The sequence below is a fragment of the Festucalex cinctus genome, chromosome 12 (genome assembly GCF_051991245.1).
Source record: "Festucalex cinctus isolate MCC-2025b chromosome 12, RoL_Fcin_1.0, whole genome shotgun sequence".
NCBI classification, from domain to species: domain Eukaryota; kingdom Metazoa; phylum Chordata; class Actinopteri; order Syngnathiformes; family Syngnathidae; genus Festucalex; species Festucalex cinctus.
In genome coordinates this window covers 18,140,137-18,157,286 of record NC_135422.1, presented here as the reverse complement: position 1 = coordinate 18,157,286, position 17,150 = coordinate 18,140,137, and the positions used below count along the sequence as shown (strand labels likewise).

The 17,150-nt window shown below is 39.6% G+C and overlaps 1 protein-coding gene and 1 long non-coding RNA gene across 4 annotated transcripts in view; both read right to left on the bottom strand.

Annotated features, from left to right (window-relative positions):
* gfra4a (GDNF family receptor alpha 4a) overlaps nucleotides 1-17,150 on the bottom strand; it is a 118,410-nt gene that overhangs the window by 77,577 nt on the left and 23,683 nt on the right. The window lies entirely within an intron of this gene.
* The window catches only part of LOC144031527 (uncharacterized), an 82,919-nt gene continuing 81,717 nt past the window's right edge, over nucleotides 15,949-17,150 (bottom strand). Inside the window, exon 5 of the long non-coding RNA XR_013287547.1 lies at nucleotides 15,949-16,479. This is a non-coding gene — a long non-coding RNA (uncharacterized LOC144031527). The remainder of the gene's footprint in view (nucleotides 16,480-17,150) is intronic.

The following is a 17,150-nucleotide window of genomic DNA, read 5'->3' as shown; positions in this document are numbered from 1 at the left end:
CGCTTGAAGCAATGGTAGTGATTACAAAAACGGCCAGCAGGTGGCAGCAAAGTATAATAGATTAGCCAGGGCCATGTTGCAACAAGCTCTTTTTGACAGTGTTTTCACCAGGAATCTGAATAATGATGAAACTTAGCTATATTCTAATGCAAATTGCTGCAAAAAGGAAACAGATAGAAATATGTATTTTTTCCTAATGAAAGAAGAGACGCTAATTTTTCCTTTGGTAGGTACCATGTTTTTATAGCACTAGAACATAATATTCTGTGGGCCTTGCAAAATCAGTCAAAATCCAGTAAAACAGCCAGGAGGGATGGGGGTTGCTTCACTCAAAATGGCAGCCAGTGAATGAGTGAAACAACCAGATAGCTTAAAAGCAAAGCACAATGGAGGTCATCCAAGGATTGCGAAGTTGCTGACAAGGAAGGAAGCGGTCCAGACGAGCTAACGCGCTAACGAGGTCTGACACGTCGCAATGCCGACGCGGCCGCCACAAGTTGCACGCAGACAAGTTGCGCTGTCATGTTCACGTGATTCATGACTCAGCAAAAACAGTCTCATCGCATGACTCGGCGACGTGGTCATTTTGTCAAAGACAAAAATGTATACTCTTGATTTTGTCCGACTGCCACTAAATTTGAGTCGTGGACGCGGACGACACTCAACTGCGAAGTATTGCATGCGGGCGAAGCATCTGCGTGAAATTTGATGATGCGCAAATGGTTCACTGGTAAATCTCAGAATGTTTCAGAAGCCACTTTTACTTGGGAACATGAAATTTGGTAGGCATGACTGTAGGCCCACAAAATAGTCTCAAAAAGCCATGTCTAAAAGGATACAGGAAGTCTGTAAATTATTTTGTTTTGAAGCTCCCGCTAGAATAAAAAATAATAATATACAAAATACAGCCATCAATTTAGCACCACGGAATTTAGTAGGCGTCTATCAGGAGTAGACCCACAAAAAAACATCTCAAAATGTCGTGTAAGAAAAGACCCAAGAAAGCTGATATTTTGGTTTGAAGCAGTCGTTTTTTGTTCTGTGAGTCTCTCCAGATTATTTTTAATCCAGACCCTGACGCCCATTTCACTTAGCAACATGAAATTTGGTAGTGATGTCTATCATGAGAAGACCCACAAAAAATGTCTCAAAGACCAATGTCCGAAAAGACACAGGAAGTCAGCCATTTTGGCTTGAAGCCGTCATTTTTGCTCTGTGGGTCCCTCCGGATTACTTGTTTTGATTCAGCCCCTGAAGCCAGTTTCACTTTGCAACATCAAACTTTGTAGACATGTCTATCATGAGTAGACCCACAAAAAAAGTCTCAAGTAGTAATTCCCAAAAGGACACAACAAGTTTGCCATTTTGGTTTGAAGCAGCTGTTTTTGCTCTGTGGGTCCCTCCATATTATTTTTAATTCTGACCCTGACGCCAGTTTCACTGAGCAACATGAAATTTGGTAGACACACCTATCATGAGTAGACCCACAAAAATGTCTCAAAGACCCATGCCTGAAAAGACACAGGAAGTCAGCCATTTTGGTTTGAAGCCATCAATTTTGCTCTGTGGGTCTCTCCAGATTATTTGTTTTAATTTACCCCCTAAGACAGTTTCACTTAGTAACATTAAATTTGGTAGACATGTCTGTCATGAGTAGACCCACAAAAAAAAGTCTCAAGTCGTAAAGTCTAGGCACAGGAACTCTGCCATTTTGGTTAGATGCAAGAGTTTTTGCTCTGTGGGTCCATATTGTTTTTGACATAGATAGCTATATAAAATTTAGTAGACTTGCCTATCATGAGTACACTAACAAAAAAAAGTCTTAAAAACCCATGCCTAAAAAGTCACTGGAAAGTCAACCAGTAAGCTTTAAAGAGTTTTTTTTTCAGCTGTGCATTTACTTCATATATATATATATATATATATATATATATATATATATATATATATATATATATATATATATATATATATTTAATTCAGCCCATGAAGCCACTTCAACTTAGCAACCTGAACTTTGGTAGACATGTCTTTCGTGAGCAAACCAACAAAAAAAACTCTCAAGAACCCATGTCTGAAAAGATACAGTAAGTCCTCCATTTTCTATCGAAGCAAACATTTTAGGATGACTTTCAACATTTCCAGGGGTCCTTGACAAGCAGACCCGTCTTATAGATTTCTTCCGATTGCCTCTAACAGCTCCGAAGACTCACAACACCCTTGAAGACGCTCCGTGTACAGTACGAGCGCGATAGCTCGCACAAGGCGACGTCAAACTGCGTGTCAGAGGTTACAGCGTACTCGACAAGCAGCCGGAGGCCTGCAGATTTAACCTTTTTTTTTTTTTTTTTCTACCGCCCTTGCAGGAACAGAAACGTGGGCGCAGGAGGCGAGTGGGCGCCCGCCAGCTCAGCTCGCTTGCACTCCAATTAAGCACTAAACTGCAGTCCACAAAAGTGACTCTTCTTTCCAAAGTTGTGCGATTGCCACAAGGAAAAGACGACGTCATCCCCCTCCTAACGTTGTTTACCGTCGGGAATGGATTCCCAAACTGTGGGTTGCACGAGGGGGTGCGAAAAGTGGAATGGCGGTTTTGTCGAACCATTTTATGTTTGCAGTGTTTATTCAGTGTGTTGAAATCAAAACAAGGAATTCTCCGACTGCCTGAGCACCCTCCAGGGGGTGTGCGAGACTAACAGCGTGAGGGCACTTTTGTTAAACAATTACACTTTTTTTTTTACAGTTTTTCCCAAGAGTGTTTTTTTACTCTAATAAAACAATACCAGGAACTCCCAAACGGATGCGAGTGCACCCCTGGGGATACGCAAGATTAAAAGTGTAATGGCGGCCGGGTATAATTACACATTTGCATTGTGTTTTGACCAACAATTTTTATTTTATTTTATTTTTTTCCCAATAAAACAATAACATTTAACTCCCAAACTGTGATGCGGGCGCCATAGGGGGTGTGCAATATTAAATAAATAAATAAATAAATAAATAATGGAATGGCAGTATTGTATAATAGTTACAGTACATATTTACACTGTGTTTTTCCACGCAATATTTTTTCTTCAATAAAACAATAAAATTCAAAAGTAGAGACTCCCAGACTGTGTTGTGTGCAAGCTAATAATTACACATTTACATTGTGTTTATCCAATAAATGACCGTTTTCCCACAATTAAAAAACTTAAATAATTTCCCTGATAAAAATGTAACTCTTAACAAAAATATTCAATAATAAAGCTCTAAAACTCAATAAAATAAAAATGTTTATTTTGTTCATTCTGTGACATGTTTATATTAGTTTTGATAGTTTTGATAACAACCCTGCCAAATTTGAATGATTGAAAAAAATTAATAAAAATCGCCAAGTATATAAAATGAGACTTCAAAATCTTATTGTCATTTGGTCTCAAATGCTGTGGGCGTGTCCGCTCTATGTAAAACCGCGCCCCCTGAAAAATGGATGTGACTTCATCTACCATGTTCCTTATAACAATATATCCACTCAAAGCCTCCAGTAGCTAGAAAACATCCCTTCAGGTTTTCTACAGCACAACAACGAGGCGTTCTAAAGCGGCCACAGCAGTGCAAAGATCTTGTCCAACCACCGGTTGTCAAGTCTGACTTAAAAAATTAATAATAATTACCCCCATTCTCGCTCTTTCTCTGCGTGACAAGCACACACTCACGGCCAACAATGAGGCACTCTAAAGCAGCCACATTAGTGGACTATGTGAGGGGAAGATGCTAGTTAGCTAACCGCACAACGCAATTGCATGGGATTACCACACTCTGAGTACATTTTTTTTTTTTTCCGATCTTCAAAATGTATCATGTATTTGGGAAGAAAAAAAAAATCTCAGAATTCACTTTACGGGTTCTTTGAAACTTTTTCGTGTGTGTAAGGAGGAGAGGGTGTGTGCCTCAGTTGTTACGCGTGTATCTCTAGGCTGTGTGCTTAACATGAAATAATAAACAAGCTAAATAAAATATCAGTCAAGTCACCCTGGGCTGGGATGGGTGGAGGAAAAAAAAAAAAAAAACGCAACATGTGCGAGGTGGTTGAATTTTTAAGTCAGCAATAATTCATCAGCGCCCAGCGACCGCAGAGAAAACTCTCGAAACATTACTTTTTTTTTTCTTTTTTTTTTTCTTTTTTAGGGCTTTAAAGTACCCCCCAAAACATCTGTGCTGTAATCCTGCATGACCGCACATATTAGCATTCTACCGTCGGCTTCCAAGGTGTGAGTGAGTGTATGTGTGAATTTTGGATGTTTTTTTTTTTTTTGCAGACGGTGCACCCCGCCCGCCCCCGTCGGTGCGCCGCTGAGTGCCTGAGTGCTGACAGCTCGTCCTCCGCGAGGAGCTGCCACCTTCTCAGGCGCTTCAACTCAATGTTCAAGCACGTCCGTCACACGTTGGACACTTGTGGACTGCGCAAAAAAACAACAAGTCAGCCTCGCTTTCACTCTTCTGGTTCCGGAATCAAGGAAAAGATGCATTTGCTTGGACGGAAAAAGCTGTGATGTTGCCGTGATGTTGTATTAAGCGGCGTTAAAAATCATTTTAAGCCAACAATCAACTCTCAGCATTCATTTCACCGAAGCACCATCTCCACCTTGTTACGTCTTCTGTTTAGTTTTTATCGTTTGTATCGCACTTAATAGCAGCGACATCATTAAACGGATTTAATGCATTCAAAGAACAATATGTGCAGCTTAATTAGCACGTGTGTGCTATTATTTTTCGTTATTATCAGCTCAAACTTATTTTTTTTCCATTTATGTTTTGTTGATGCAAGTGTATGAGGTTTCCTGTTACGATTACAACTTTGTTTTTGTAATTTTGATTTTTCTCTCAACAGATTGCACCACAAAGAACAAAATCTGCTTTTGAATCATCAGGAAATACCTTCTATTGATTTGAATTTTTCTGAGTCCAAAGGTATTTTGTTGTTGATGTTTTGGTGTCGCAAGTATGTACACTAGGGCTGGGAATCTTTGACTGTCTCACGATTCGATTCAATTACGATTTTTGGATCTACGATTCGATTCAGAATCGATTTTCGATTCAAAATGATTTGATTGCCAAATGATTTCTGCTTCAATTTACAGATATGCACAACATTGTCATGATCTACTCCAGTCTGCTTTGCAAGAAAAAATGACAAATAGAGACATTAAAGTGTCTTTTTTTGTTTTTGTTTAAACCTTTATTAATTTTGTATTGTAAGTGCCTTTTTCCACAAAAACAGCATGTGGGCTACAACTGCCTTTTCCCCTTCTTCTTCATTTCCAATTTAAATAAAATCGATTTTTGAATATTAATATTGATTCGATTCGATTAATAAATGAGAATCTCGATTCTTTTATGAATCGATTTTTTGGCACACCCCTAATGTACACCTTACTGTTCATATTCTTTTGTTGTTGTTTTTTATGATTTACAGTTATAGCGCTGCAGCATTTGACTAGTTATAGAATTGAGTACTCTACTGATTATCCTGTTAATTAATCGAGTAATCGGATAATAATTGATTTTGTATTATTAAACAGCAATGCCAAGACATAAAAAAATAAATGTACATGTGATATGCGGGTATTATTTTCTTCCCATTTGCGGTCACCATCTTCACATTGTGCACCGTTGTGCAACATCTGTGATGTTGAATGTGTGTTAAAAAAGGGACCTGGTGTTGGCAGACTATACAGTATTAACCTGACGAGCATCGATATCTAATGTTTTCTTGGCAAAGTAGACAAAACTTGGTGCTGCCGGCAATCCTGCTTTACAGTAGTCACATTGCACTTTCTTCTTTAAGTGTGAAATGATCCCCAACTTTGGATATTTTTATTTTCCGTCTCTTACGGACTTTTTCTCCTGGCTATCTCGCCATTTTTTTTCTTGTCGGAAGCGCACACGTGACTGAAGTGAAGCTGCAAAACATCAAGGCAGAAATTTTGCTTCGACTTTTTTTCGGCTGTCTGAGCTATTGTTTTTCATTTTTTTCTGTTCATTCTTCTTGTCTGATGTGTCAGTAATGCAAGCATGTTTTCCTGAATTGTCTATGTCCCTAAATTCAGTCGTATGTGACCTATAAATGATTTTCCAGTGCAGTATTTTCACACGCATGCAAGCATGCAGTATACAAATCTGTGGCATTATACAAGCAACTTCTTTTTTTTTTTCTGGTTGTTATCGTTTTGCAAATTTTTAATGCACTTAAGTAGCATGGCCCCCAGTAAATGGATTCCAATGCAGTCTAAAAGAAAATGTGTGGCTCAATTAGGACAGTTGTGCCATTGCTTTTCTTTTTTCACAACTTTTTTTGTGTGCAAGCGTGTTCAATTTCCGATATCAAAGCAGCATTATAATGTAACGTCTTTAACTATTCTAGCTGACATCTAATCATACAGACACACTTGAAGCATTTCTTCTTACGATTATGAATATTCATTTTCTCATTTGGAGCTTAATAGTAACATCATCGCTAAACGGATTCAAACGCAATCAAAGACCAAAATGTGCAGCTGAATCAGGGAATGCGTGCCATTGCTTTTCGTTTTTCTGTGTTCAAACATAAATAGTTTTCCTTTGATATATCGACAACGCAAGTATGCTCTGTTTTAGCTTGTTTTACTAGTGAAAACCGAATTTTGTTCTCGCTAAATTGATTCAAACGCAATTAAGGACCAAAATGTGCTGCTTAATCGTTTTCGTCATCATTTTTCTCTGTTCGGGCGTTCATTTTTTTTTTTTTCCTTTGATGCTTCAATAACACAAGTATGTTCAATTTTAGCTCATTTTCCTAAGAGAATATGTCGTTCTTATAGCAGTGACATTTCTAAATGGATTCCGGTGCATTCAGAGAACAAAATGTGTGGCTGAATCAGGAAATGTGTGCTATTGTTTTTCATTTTTCCCAGTTCAAACACAAAAAAACATCTTTGATGTTTCGATGCCTCAGGCATGTTCCCCTGAATTGAATATGTCATATTCAGAGTCATATGCCATCCTAAAAATGATTTCCCGCTGCAGTTTCTCTTTCCATCAGAGACAAATGTAATGACGCCGCATACAAAGCGATTCTGTTGCAGCGGTGCAGTAAATGCGTGTAAAATTCGACGTTAGCTCCTCTCCACCAGGCGGGCAACCAAGGGCACATTCCCGTCGCTTTTATCGCGATGTGGTCGCACACTTCTATTACTGCATTACCGCCTGCGTGCTTGTAAAGTGAGCTCACGGAATACCCGGCGTCATCCACGGGGAGGAAGGAGGAAGAACGGGTAGCTAGCTGCTCAGCATGCGCCTCAGCAGCGTCGGGATTTATCGACGGCAGAGGATGTGCGGGCAGAGCAGAAGGCCGGGTCGAGTGCGCGTCCTCCAATGGGCCGCCGGCTCTCGTGAGGGTTCCGCTTCAATCGCGCCGGTGAATAATGTAGCCTGGCTCCAGCATCGCCTTCAGAGGCGGGCGCACCGGGGAAAAGGCCTTGAGCTGGACGTTTTGCATTCAAAGTGCCGTGTCCGTGAGCAGATGTCGGCCGGGAGACGACGAGAATGACAAAGACTGAACCTTGCGATTGCGCTCGGATCTCTGACTACTGGGGATATATTGTTATGTATATCCTCATTAAAGCTGCTCTCATAAACGCACGACAAGGACAAACATGTTCTTCTGGTTGTTGCTATTAGTGTTATTTCCTTTTCACAGTTAATAGCGGCGCAGTCGCTGAACGGATTCCATTTTAAAATGTTCAACTTGTTTGAGAATGGCGTGCTATTACTTTTCAAAGGCCAAACATTTCAAAGGCGAGCTCAGCAGATAAGGTTCCATTGACATTACCTTCGTGGGAGCCCACAGCTGCGCCGTTTTAGGTCATCGTAGACAAAATGAATGAGGATCGGACGGGCAAGCGGGACAGGCCGTGATTGCTGAAGACACCCACCAAGAAACCTAGTCAGGCCTGGTAAAACTGGGTGCAAGCAACTAAACCAGATGGGTTATAGGGTGTACCGTAGTGTGGTGACAGGAAGCAATTGTCACTGTCAGGCAGAAACTTCCTATGTCAATTTCACATTTTTACACAAATTGGGGGTATCCCTATGAGATCGTAGCATTTACGAAGGGTCAAAACATTTCTCTGTCATCACAATATTGTATTAACCAGCATTATTGTTTTTTTAACTCCTCGTTTCAGCATGCACAATTACAGAGGGAATTCTACTTTCCTTATTCTGATTGTCATTATTTATTTCTAACGTACGTAATAGCAACACCGTTGCTAAATTGATTCCAATTCATTCAAAGAACAAAGTATGTGGCTTGTTTGGAAATAGTCTGCCATTACTGTTCTAAGCCCAAACACTTCGTCATTTCTGATATATATATATATATATATATATATATATATATATATTTTGCAAGAACTACAAACAATCATTATTCTGACTGTTCCCGAGTCCAATGCGTACGCCTGCAGCTCATTTTTTCCCCGGCGGGAAAATCCCTCCAAATGGACATCAACTGACGTTGGGACTGCACACGGGGACGTTCATCTAATCTTTGCAATCTGATTGAACCGACGAGGGCAGCTGAGCTGTGACATCGTTTTCGGGTGGGTCGGAACCCCGCAGGGGGTAGCAGGCAACACGAAGGGGGGGGACAGGGGTTCCTGTGAGTTCACTTGATCCGTAAAGATTAGTGCACAGGCCACCGCAGCGGCCTCGCTTTGATGCTAACTCCCCGGGAAAGGTAATCACCTGGGAAAAGGTCCCAATTATCTCCAGGGAGCACACATGGCTACACACTTCTCCAGGAGCTCCATTCCCGCTTTAATGGGCCGACTCTGATCGGGAACATCATTGATGAATGCTGAGAGGAAATATTTGCATGCTATCTGAGTACTGCCATGACATGCTGTGATATTTTAACCAGTGTGATCCTCGTTATTTCATCTCAACAGCTTAGTATTTGCATATGAGGGACCTGTCATGTCTACCTGATATTCTCATGGTTATTTTTTTATGTGATTAACAAAAATATCTAGCCAATAAATAATGATCACTATTTCAGCATTTGCATGCAGTAACTCAGGCAAGTATAATTTCTCCCATTTCTTTGACTATACACACTTGACTGTAAACAGTAAATATCAAGCCAAAAGACAACACCTAGCTAACTGCAATGTGCAGTTAACAAAAAATTAGCTTATAATAAAGAAAATGTACAGATTCCGAACATCCAGCAAACTGCTTAAAACTTCGAGCTACATCAGCTAATATTACTTATTAGCCAGCAGAAAATAGCACGAGTTGAATTAACATCTAACGAACCTTAACCCAACCAACAACTATCTAGCACACGATTAATAATAAATATCTAGCCAACGAATAAATAGCATCTGGTAAACTACTGATATTTAGTTGAAAACTAATATTTAGCTAAAATATGACAATTACAAACAGAAAGCTAATAGCTAATAAAGTCTATGTAGTCACTAATAATAATATCTGAGATTACTAACATCTAGCTAGCAGCGAGTAAAAATCAAGCTAACAACTAAAAACAAATGTAGCGATAACTTAATTAATAACAAACCATGATCAAGCAAATAACATCTAGCTAACAACTGCTAAAAAAAACAACAACAACAACAACAAATATTTAGTAAATTAACAAAATGTAACTCATTTCTAGCTAACAACTAACAAATGTCTAAAAACATTTAGCTAACGCCTCTTTACTAACAATTGTCTAACGAGCTGGCAATATTTAGTAACATCGAGCAGACAGCATAGTTAGTTAACAAAAAAACATGTAACTTTTCTTCCCCTGGTTCCTTTAATTTTTATTTCTCGACGCGCTTGAGAGCACCCACATCGCTATTTCTACGTGCTTTGTCCGAGTGTAGTTGTCGTAGGTTAGCAATCCAAGATGGCCGAACTGAGATCGTGCAGATCCCGTAGATCGTGCACTGGCAAGTTTGCTCTCTTGCTATATGTTAGCATACCCTATTTAGCATGTTAGTATAATATCTTAGTGCACTAAGCACCTATCTTTTGAGGTTGGAGCTGATTAATGTTAAGCATCCATGCCGGGTTGTTGACTTTTACTGTGCTGTCAGTCAAAGTGGAGACATATTGACTAGGTGGAAGTGAGAAACGATACAAAAGGAAAATGAAGAGGAGGATCTCTGGAACACATGAATACAGAAATGCCTGCTGTGCAGTAAACAGGCTTTATTTGCCTCGTATGGATACGATGATCATATGGCCCACGACATCGCCGCCATATTTTTAACGAGCAGCACAGCTGTTGGGACTAACGCGCCGTGTCCGCTGCGTTGTTTTTCCACTCGGGGCTTCATTTGATTTAAATCCAAACGTGATCGTATGACCTCAAGTCAAGCAGACGGAGTGTGCAGCAATTAGCTAGACAGTTCGAATTGCGAAGCCAAAACGTATTTCAAGGAAAGCAGGAAGTTAAGTGGCAAGACACCAGATTAAGATGAAAGACTTCCCTTTGAGGGCCGGAAGATGATAATTTGGTAATCTTCAAACAGGATGGATGGCCACTGGCCAGAAATACAAATTAAGATAACAACTAATATTTAGCAATACGATTCACTTAAATTACGATTCACTTCAATGGCAAGCACAACTAGCAGACAGCTAACATCAAGCTAACAACTAACCTCAAGTTACCAGCAAACATCTAGCTAACAACAAAAATACATCTCGCTGACAACCAACATCGAGCTAACAACACATATTTAGCTGTATGATTGACTTTAATTACCATTCACTTTACTAATGATTCACACCAATTGTGATCTTTTAACAACCAATGAAAAGGTACTCTCTTATAACAAAACTATTACAAAATGGTTGCCGGCTATTTTGTCACAGCTGCACTTTACACAAGAGCATGGGGGGAAAAGAAGCAAGAGTAGAAGCCGTGTGCTCCCGCGGCTGTTTGTGGGATGATACATGATGATACTCGATGATGCATGCTTTCCTGACAAATCATTACAAGCGTGCGCAGCATTGCCTGGTACAATACACCGAAGCAAAGGACGGACGGGGAAGCTTCCTTCTTCTTCAGTGGAAGCGTAATGGAAAAGAAAAGGAAGAAAAGAAATGTTTCCCCTGCGGTGGCACTAAACTAAACTAAACGCTGCGATGAGATTTGAAAGCTGGCCGTGAATCACGTCAACCTCCTTTCACCACGACCATTATTTTGAAGAGTGTTTGTGATTGGATCACAACCGACGCAGCGCAACAATAAACAACAGTACAAACAACAATAAGCCCTCAAACGTTTAGTAGGAAATTCTATTCATCATGGGTATACTAACCTAATATAGGGCTAGCAACTAATGTCTTGGTAAAAGCTAATTTTTAGCTAACAACTAAGAACTAATGTCATAGCTAACAAGACAACTAAGGTATTGCTAAAAACTAAAATAATGTCTGCTAGAACTAACATTACACTAACGACTAACCTGTAGCTAACAAATAATGACAAATAGAGGCGAAAACTTACATCAGGAATGCAACTAACTCACAACTAATGTGTAACTATAAACAATTATCTAACATCTAGCTAAAACTTGATTTGTAAGCAACAACTAACATCCAGCTAACAAGTAAGATTAACATCGGGTAACCTCCAGATAAGCACAAAAAACAAAGCCCAGATAACTACCGACCAAGCAACACCTAGTTCATAATTAACTACTAACGAACAGCAAAAAGTTAAAATTTAATTTAGTGAAGTCTAACTAAAAAGTAGCATCCGCCATCGAGCAACAACCAGCAAAAGTTTAGCTAACAATCTATGGTCTGGCTAACAATGAGCTACAAAAAAGTCAAACCAATACCATCTTGCTAAGAATGAACAACTAACATATGGGATATGGCTAACAATTAACATTGAGTTAACAACTAAGGTGGACTAAAAATGAACCAAAAATACAAGCTGTTAATTAATAATGTCTAACTAACAATTTATGTGTATTTATCAATACAGAGCAAACAACTAACGCTGAGCTAATAACTAACTCCCAACTAATATCTAGCTAACAACTAATATCTGGCAAACAGATAACTAATGTCTAGCTAACTAGAACTAATGTCTAGCTAAGAACTTGCAGCTAAGAAGTGGGGAGAGGGAGCTGTCAGGGTGTCAACAACATCGGGTTCCAATGTGACCAATTAGTGTACCTTAATGGAGGAGCCGCAGTCCCGCCTGCTAGCTAAAATGCGCTGAACCTTGAGCATCCTCATCAAGGTGATCACGTCCACTTGGTAGCTCCCCTTCTAGCACGCCTGGTAGGCCCCTCAGTAGCCTCCTCAATAATCCCCTTTACAATAAAACCATCTACTGTGAAATAAAAAGGAGTGCAGTCACATAAGAGGTCCTGAGTCAGTGTTAGCACGTAGACCATCCATCATGCTGTCACGAGCTGTATTATCTGGACCAAGTGGTCCTGACCTGGATAGGTAGATCGTACTAGTTTACGTTATAAGATATTAAAGAGATACAGGTCACTTTGCTAATGATACACTTATTGCACTGATTTTTTTGTGCTAATCGTTTGTTTTTAGTTCAAACACTTGATTGTTGTTTTCCAGACTAGCTGTTAGCAAATGTTAGTGGTTAGCCAGACGATGCTTGTTAATTATTTAATGGATGCCAACTTGTGCTGTGCGAGAGTACATTAGTAGTGAGCTGGTGGCCCTGGGCTTTTTCAGCTCAGCGGTCAGCATGCTCAGGTTCTCCCAAGCCAGTGATACGGTGGCAGCGAAGGTTTGTAGTGTGACCAACCTGGAAAACGTGTTTTTTCTCAATGAGCACCACGCCCCTGTCCACTTTTACAGTTAGATGTTTGTTAGGTTGTAGCAAGAGATTAGGTTTTAGACGGTTGGTCCCAAGTTACACAATACTAATTTTAGACAGTTATTTGCAATCAAAACATCAAGTAAGACGTTCGTAGTGAGCCTGACTTCAGTTGTTTGCCAGATATTAGCTGGTAGTTTATTGTTTGCTAGAACTTCGTTTTTAATAACCAGTGTTGCCGGTAACGCGTTACGCGTTACTCAAAAAAGTTGCTTTCTAAAGTAACTAATAGTCTAACGCGTTACTTTATTCTACAAAGTAGTCTGATTAAAGTTACTGTCCAGAGAATCAATGCGTTACTCCACATTTTCATGAAGAAGGCAAACTATCTCACTGTTGTAACAGTCACAAACAACTACTGCTAACTACGAAGATGAGGCAGAAGTCATTGATCACCACACTGAATTCAGCCATGGTCTGGTCATGAATGGTTTGCACATTCAAAACAAAAGTGATGATACTTTTACTACTAGTTTTATTAACCAACAGGCACACAACACAACAAAAAAAGTGTGCATTATGGACCATAAAAGTGGTAAAAAAAATAATTTATTTCCATCCTCAACTGGTCCGTGAAGCATTATGGGATGAGGTCGTCTCCGCCCTCTCGCCAGGGGGAGTGACATCAGACAAGTTACGTTTTCAGTAGGGGTGGAACAAAAAAACGATTCGACCGAACCATCGTTCGTCAAGGGGAGCTAAACGACCGTATCGGTTGCGAGTGAGGCTTTATGGTTTTCATAACAATAGCAAGAGTTCTGCGCCGTGCTCTACTTGTTTTGTTTACATTTCAGTAGCATCACCATTCAAGCTACTTCCGTGTTTCCGTGCTCGCGACACGGCGCGCGCGCGCAACGAGTGACAACATACAAATGGAGACAGTTAGCAGAAGCCGGTGCCGTACATCTCGGTATTTCCCATGGCTATCGAGTCCTCTCGGTGCACTTGTATGTCCCGGGCCGGCGTTGGTACTGCGCGCGAGCCAAAAAGAACAACTCCCGTGACGATCCAATGCATGGATTCAAACGACACAGGTATGTCCCACAGCCAACACACCAGCTAAGCTAAAAGCACACTGCAAGTATCTCATTTCTCAGTTTGTGGCTCCCTGTCAATGTCTACAACTAGCATGAGCAGCAGATAGGAGAACTGAGACGTGCCCGCGATTACGACAGCCCAAAAAACAAAATATAAACAGTAGTGATTCTGTGGTCATCATCGTGTCTCAGATTAAAAAAACAAAAAAAGATGCCATACATTAACCAAAAATGAAAGTGATGACAAAAGAAAAAACAATTGTTAAATACAAAAATTGTTGATTAAAAAGGGAAATGAACTTTTGGAAATATTTTTGCATATATTAAGTGGTTAAAATGTGTTTGATAGATTTATTGTTCCATAAGGTGGCTTCATATTTCTTTTGGCTGGACGGTAGGTTTATTTCATGTCTTAAATTTATGTTTCTGAAATACTTCACAATGTGCAAATATTCTGTTTAATTGTGTTGGTGTCTGTCTAAAGGTTAAATATTTATATTTAACATTAAATTATCAACCTTTTGTTTTCCTGATCCTTATTTTGAAGAGAAAAAACAAACAAACCAAAAAACAATTATAACTGTCAATAACTACTAATAAATATTTAAACTGATACATGTGTACACACTGGAATAGCGGAACAAACAAACAATAGAGGAATTTAGGGGATTTTCATTTTCAACCTGGCTAGATTTTTATTTTTTGTTTTATAAAAAGTATTGACGTTACAAGAAGTCAAGAGAGACTGCCTATTTTGTTTTTCATAAAAAAAAACCTTTATTTTCATGTTAAAAATGCACTTTCAATAAAGTATTTGGAACTCCGTTTCTACTGCATTATTTTTATGTTGAGATGGTGTTATCGGCAGCTGCTGAAAGTAACTAAAAAAGTAACTTTTAATCTAACTTAGTTACTTTTCAAATCAAGTAATCAGTAACGCAATTTAGTTACTTTTAAAACCAAGTAATCAGTAAAGTAACTAAGTTACTTTTTCAAGGTAACTGTGGCAACACTGTTAATAACCTATATGTTAGCTGTTAGGTAGACGTTAGCAGTTAGCTATTTGTTGGCTATGCGTTAGCTTTTTGTTAATTGTGGTTCTTAGCAGGATGTTAACTGTTGCTAAGTATAGGGTATGATTGTTGTTAACTGAACATTTGATTGTAACTGTTAACCAGACAAAAAGGGACTATTTTCGTGGACAGTGTCACACGTATGCACGGTCCAAGTGCCCACTTCACCAACTTCAGATCATCCCATCCGCGTGTGGAAATGTTCTTGCAGTTTATGGTATGTTATCTGCTAGCTGTTAGTTGTAGTTCGCTACATGTTAGTTGCTTGCTAGTCCTTAACAGTTGTCTGGCTCTGAAACTTCAGCTACTTAGTTTCTTTAACTTTAGTTTCTGTGCGTGTTGGTGCGGCTGTCAATCAAGCCGTCAGTGTTTTTTTGTTTTTTGTTTTTTCCCTTTTTACTCTGCTCTGTGATTGGCTGGAAGCCAGGGAGCGACGGGCGACGGCGACCGTTCCGTTCGGGACATTGCTGGCCCACTTTCTGTCCTGGAGTGATGAATATTCCGACTGTTTGCCGCAATGTTCCCATGCTACGCTACGTGAGCCATGAAAAGCCCACCCGCTCAATGTGATTGTGTCTATGTGACTGTCATTCCCGTCTATCCGTCTGCCTGACTTCTCTCGTCTGTCTTTTCCCATCTGGTGCTGCCTTCCCCTCTTCCCTCATCAACATGCCAGACTGATTATTTTTATTCTCTGCCCTCGGGTGTTTTTGTCTGCAACTCCTGAACAAAAAAACAAAAAGAAAAACAAAAAACAAGTATATAAGCAGGTCGCCAGGAGATCCATTTGCTTTTATTTGAGACAAAACTACAAGTATTCTCGTCGGTATAGCAGAAAGTCCTAAATGTGCTGCGTCTGGAGAGAATAACGTTGCCATTTTTCTAACGGACGGGAAATTTTGTTTCAATCAGGGAGAAGTTGGCCAGCCCCTCTTCATTGTCAGTTTGGGGTATGTTGTTAGTTACACGCTAGTTAGCTGTTATCTAAATGTTAGCCGTTAACTGATTTTGAGTAGTTTGCTGTAGCTCGGCATTAACTGTTAGTTAGAGGTCAGTTAATAATTGGCGGTAAGCTAGTTGTTAGCTGGACTGAGTTGTTAGTTTTTACCTATACGTTAGCTGCTGTTCGTTACACGTTAGTTTGTAGTGATAGATGTAAGGCAGCTGTTTAGTCGATAGCTACAATTTAATTGTTCGTTAGCCTCACATTGAGGTGACAAAAGTCTAACGTAGTCTTTTGTGGCCGCCATGCATCAAAGAGGACACGTTTGTGGTTTTTAATCATGAAAGACAGGTCCTCAGGCCCTCAAATAGAACACGTTTGTGGTTTTTAATCATGAAAGACAGGTCCTCATGGGGGAAAACGCTTTTGTTGTCTGATTTTTCCCCCCTCCGCCTAAGCGGCCGTCAGGCCTCCCAGCTGCAACGAGGACGCCAAGCAATCTGTCGCCATCATCATCTTCATCAGCATGTTGAAGAAGACAAGAAAAAAGCAATTAATTGAAGTCAAATTTGTTTGTGTTTCACGTATAACGAGAACCTGTGAAGTCCTTTTTTATTGCCCAAGACCTATTTTTATTTTTACTTCGCCAAGCACAACAGCTTGTTTTCTGTTTTCGTAGTTTTTTTTGGGTTTTTTTACTGTCAGCAGCGCACATCGTTCATTATCATGGGGGTTCTGCTATCTGAAGTATCTTAATTAACTTTGTCTATCTTCTACATTACTGTTAAAAGTGACCAGCTTTTCGCTAAAAAGATAACTAATGTCTAGATAATGTTTAATAAACAACTAGCTAGCAATTAATTTAAGAAAAACCTAACGTCTTGCAAACAACTGAACATCTAACTAAATAAAGATTGATGCCCATCTAACAACATATAGCTAACTAACTAGCCAATGTCAAGCAATAACCAAAGAACTAGTGCTCTATTTAAGTGCCCGCGCAAGTTGAGCGAACAACTTGTAACTAACAAATAAAATCTAGCTAATGTCTAGCCGACAGCTAACATCGAAACAAATGCATGTAATATATATCTTAACAACTGTCTCCCTAACAACAAATGTATAGCTAACTAAGTATCTAACTAAGTAAAAACAAACTTATTGCTAACAACTGATATGTATACTAA